This window comes from Erythranthe guttata, chromosome 4 (genome assembly GCF_056151865.1).
Source record: "Erythranthe guttata isolate IM_541 chromosome 4, IM_541, whole genome shotgun sequence".
In the NCBI taxonomy this organism is placed as follows: Eukaryota; Viridiplantae; Streptophyta; class Magnoliopsida; order Lamiales; family Phrymaceae; genus Erythranthe; species Erythranthe guttata.
The window spans coordinates 12,571,526-12,577,500 of NC_142536.1; positions in this window are offsets into that span (position 1 = coordinate 12,571,526).

Genomic DNA, 5,975 nt, shown 5'->3' on the forward strand with positions numbered 1-5,975 from the left:
AAGTCGTTCGTACTTTATGAAGATCAAAAAAAATTGTTTGCGCTCGGTCCAAACAATGTGTTCTATGTAACGCGTATTTTAATCCTAATTTTGATCCATGTATGTGCGTCTCATGTAGGGAATCAATCAAAGTCGTTCCACGGTCTGGATCTTGCATTGTATGTGGGATGACTGAAATGGAAGATTTCAAATCTTTCTTTTGTTGTGGTTTGTGCGATGAGGCTTTTATACATGAACGATGTATTCCTACAAATCATTGATGATGTTGAAGCGGTGGATAATGGCTCGATATGTTATTTTACAAAAATATTTTCACGTTATGATATGCACAAACTGGTACGTTATTTATTATATATATTTTTCTTATTCAATAGATGCGTTTGTGATTATACTTTTATTAACAATTTTCATTTTAATTATGCTATAGTACCTGCGCAAAACTTTCACCGAGACTGCTGGATTGGTTGCCAAGAAATATATCCATGTTGAATGCGAAGAGGGTTCATTGAATAAAATTAGTTTGTATGAAGGAAAAAATAAATCACGCGGGTTATACCTCACAATTGGTTGTAATTCGTTTTGTACATCGAATCATCTTATTATTGGCAGCACATATTCGTTATCGTTCGACGCCATAAGAAATATAATAAAAGTTACGAACATAGAATAGTTTATTACATTTTGCAATTATATTTGGTAATCATTCTAATGTTTTTATTTTCTACGTCTTCATGTCTTTATGAAGTATCCTAGATATAAATATTTTGATTTTGGTGTGATAATATATATTTTATTAATTTCTTGATACATCTACATATATATATATATATATATATATATATATATATATATATATATATATATATATATATATATATATATATATATATATATATATATATATATTGTTTTACGTTTATAGATTGTTCCAACTGTATTTTATTAATTATTTTTTATAACTTCAATGTGAATTGTCGTATACAATACGCAATTAATATTCTCGGAAACATCATTTATAATTAATAATATACATATATATTAATATGCATCAACAAGACCTAATATACATATATGATTGTACCTTATTTGTATAATAATTTTTTCATGAAATATTTTCTATACGTGTCTTAATTATAAAATTGTATGAACTAGAATACCGAATTATATATAGATATACTTAACTTACACTTCAAAATTATATATAGTTCGATAATATTAGTTTGATAAAAAAAAATCCATACTAGCAGTAGTGGATTAGTAAAATAGTCTAAAATTTGTGCATACATTACAAAGGAATATATATAAAGATTTGTTAAATAAGTTTATAGTTCATAAATTCAATAATGTTAGTTTTGAATTGTTGATTGTTCGAAATGTTTTAATATATAAGTTTTCAAAGTCATCTATTATAATCTATATATGATATAAAAAGATGATCTATGCCATCAATGATTGACATGTGGCAAATGATAATGTCATTTATCAAAATTGCTTAGTTGGAGTTCAATTGATGAGGTGGATTCTTCAATTGGTGAGTTGTCAATTTTATTTTGGTATGTATTTAAGTTATTTCCTATTTAACATTTAAACATCCATTTATACAATTACCACGTATATATAACATTTCATACATTTATAAATTCGATAAATACTATCTATTGTCCACCTATATTTTTTTTGAAATTCAGAAATCTCAATTTTTAATGTATGAATGTTCAATTTTTTTTATATTATGTATATAATTTCAAATTTTTTTATATCATGTATATATTTTCGATTTTTTAATATTTTTTTAGTATCAATTCCTTGAAATATATTATATTTTTAGAATTAGATGTTTAAGAATTTGAATTAAAAATAAATATATCAATTTCAATATATTATTAAATTTTATATTTTTTATTACAAGAAATATAAGTTGTGGTGTGAAGGTACAAATATGCATCAAGTTGTGTACAAAATATTAGTCAAAAAAATATTTTTTATCAAAGACACTATTATTATTATTATTATTATTATTATTATTATTATTATTATTATTATTATTATTATTATTATTATTATTATTATTATTATTATTATTATTATTATTATTATTATTATTATTATTATTATTATTATTATTATTATTATTATTATTATTATTATTATTATTATTATTATTATTATTATTATTATTATTATTATTATTATTATTATTATTATTATTATTATTATTATTATTATTATTATTATTATTATTATTATTATTATTATTATTATTATTATTATTATTATTATTATTATTATTATTATTATTATTATTATTATTATTATTATTATTATTATTATTATTATTATTATTATTATTATTATTATTATTATTATTATTATTATTATTATTATTATTATTATTATTATTATTATTATTATTATTATTATTATTATTATTATTATTATTATTATTATTATTATTATTATTATTATTATTATTATTATTATTATTATTATTATTATTATTATTATTATTATTATTATTATTATTATTATTATTATTATTATTATTATTATTATTATTATTATTATTATTATTATTATTATTATTATTATTATTATTATTATTATTATTATTATTATTATTATTATTATTATTATTATTATTATTATTATTATTATTATTATTATTATTATTATTATTATTATTATTATTATTATTATTATTATTATTATTATTATTATTATTATTATTATTATTATTATTATTATTATTATTATTATTATTATTATTATTATTATTATTATTATTATTATTATTATTATTATTATTATTATTATTATTATTATTATTATTATTATTATTATTATTATTATTATTATTATTATTATTATTATTATTATTATTATTATTATTATTATTATTATTATTATATTATTATTATTATTATTATTATTATTATTATTATTATTATTATTATTATTATTATTATTATTATTATTATTATTATTATTATTATTATTATTATTATTATTATTATTATTATTATTATTATTATTATTATTATTATTATTATTATTATTATCATTATCATTATCATTATCATTATCATTATCATTATCATTATCATTATCATTATCATTATTATTATTATTATTATTATTATTATTATTATTATTATTATTATTATTATTATTATTATTATTATTATTATTATTATTATTATTATTATTATTATTATTATTATTATTATTATTATTATTATTATTATTATTATTATTATTATTATTATTATTATTATTATTATTATTATTATTATTATTATTATTATTATTATTATTATTATTATTATTATTATTATTATTATTATTATTATTATTATTATTATTATTATTATTACTACTATTATAATTATTTATTTATGTATTCATTTTTACCTTTTGTTCTTTTTACTAAGCTATAATATGTTATTAAACTTCAATTCATTATTTTGGTATATATGCACAGACTTTTTCTTAACCATATAAATATATAAAATACTAAATAATATTTGTAATATTTTAATAAAAGATCACCATTATCATTCCGTAAAGTTCGGAACAAATAAGTAGATTTTAGGATCAAAATATCATTCTCTTTCTATTTCTATGTTATATAATTCATATGAGTTCTAATAGAGTTTAGAATAAATAAAAATATTGTTGCTACTTTTATTCCTTAATAAATTTTTTAACAATATTACGGTAATATTTATAACTTTATTGATAAAAAAAAAACACTATTGTTCTATATTTATAGCTTTTTTTAATCCATGTTTTTAATCACAACAAATGAATTTTATTGTTATTGTTTATTTAGGAAAATGAATTATCTAAGAAATGTATATTCATGTTATATCAAAATTTTGTAGATTCATTCTATTTGCTTAGTGTAATCCGATATTAACAATAATACTAAATATTCACTTTGAATACTAAATAATATCATTTTGTGAATTATTTACATTCTTTTTTATCTTAAATTTTAATCACTGGAATATGATGGATTATTTACATTTTTTTTAGTTATCGGTATCGGTATCGGTACCAGTATCAGTATTGGTATCGGCATCGGCATCAGTAGTGGTATCGGTGTCGGTATCGGTATCAGTATCGGTATCGATATCAGTTTAGTATCAGTAATAGTAATAGTATCATTATTAGTATCAATATCAATATCAGTATCAATATCAGTATCAGTATCAGTATCAGTATCAATATTTGTATTAACCATTACTATTAATGTTAGTATTAATATTAGTATTAGTATTAGTATTACTATTAGTATTAGTATTACTATTACTATCAGTATGAGTACGGGTATTAGTATTAATCTTAGGATGAATATTAATATTAGTATTATTATTAGTATCAGTATCAGTATCAATAATAATATCAGTATCAATATTAGTATTAGTATTAGTATTAACCATGCATTACTATTAGTATTGGTATTAGTATTAGTATTAGTATTAGTATTAGTAGTAGTAGTAGTAGTAGTAGTAGTAGTAGTATTAGTATCAATTAGTATTACTATTATTCGTAGTAGTATTATTAGTATTACGATTAGCATTAGTATATCTATTAGTATTAGTATTAGTATTAGTATTAATATTAGTATTAGTATTAATATTAATATTAATATTAATATTAATATTACTATATTAGTATCAGTGTCAATATTAGTATCGGTATCGGTATCGGTATCAGTATCGATATGACTAGCGATATTAGTTTGGTATCGATATATGTATCGGTATCGGGATCAGTATATGTATCGGTATCGGTATCGGTATCGGTATCGGTATCAAGATCACTATCGGTATTGGTATCGGTTTCAGTATCAATATTAGTATCATTATCACTATCAATATCATTATCAACATCAGTATCAGTATCAGTATCAGTATCAGTATCAATATCAGTATCAATATCAATATCAGTATCATTATCAGTATCAGAATCATTATCTATATCAGTATCAGTATTAGTATTCGTATTTGTATTAACCATTTATATTAATGTTAGTATTATTATTAGTATTAATATTAGTGTTACTATTAGTGTTAGTGTTAGTATTAGTATTAGTAATAGTATTAATATTAGTATTAATATTAATATTAATATTAGTATTAGTATTAGTATCATTATCAGTATTCGTATTCGTATTCGTATTAGTATTAGTATTCGTATCTGTATCAATATCAATATTAATAGTATCAGTATCAGTATCAATATTAGTATTGGTATTGGTATTGGTATTGGTTCTAATATTGGTATTGGTATTAGTATTGGTATCGGTATCGGTATCAGTATCGGTATCGATATCGGTATGCGTATCGCTATCGGTATTGGTATCAATATTAGTATGAGTATCGGTATCGACATCGATATCGATATGAGTATGAGTATCACTATTGTTATCGGTATCAGTATCAGTTTAGTATCAGTATCAATATAATTATTAGTATATGTATCATTATCAGTATTAGTATCAGTATCAGTATCAACATCAATATCAACATCAATATCAGTATGCGTATGAGTATGAGTATCAATATTAATATCGGTATCAGTATCAGTATCAATATCAATATATGTATTAATATTAGTATTTGTATTAACCATTATTAGTACTGTTAGTATTAGTATTCGTATTAGTATTAGTATTTGTATTAACCATTACCATTAATATTAGTATTAGTATTAATATTAGTATTAGTATTAGTATTCGTATTCGTATTAACCATTAATATTAATATTGGTATTAGTATTAATATTTGTATTAGTGTTAGTATTTGTATTAGATTTAGTATTAGTATCAATATTAAATTAATATTAGTATTGTACGTATCATTGTTTAGAGTTAAGAGTATATTTTAAATAACAATTTTCATTAATTAAGAATACGGTGATTTGTCCTATGCTGCTTGCAATATCGTGTACAAAGAAGTATTTCAACA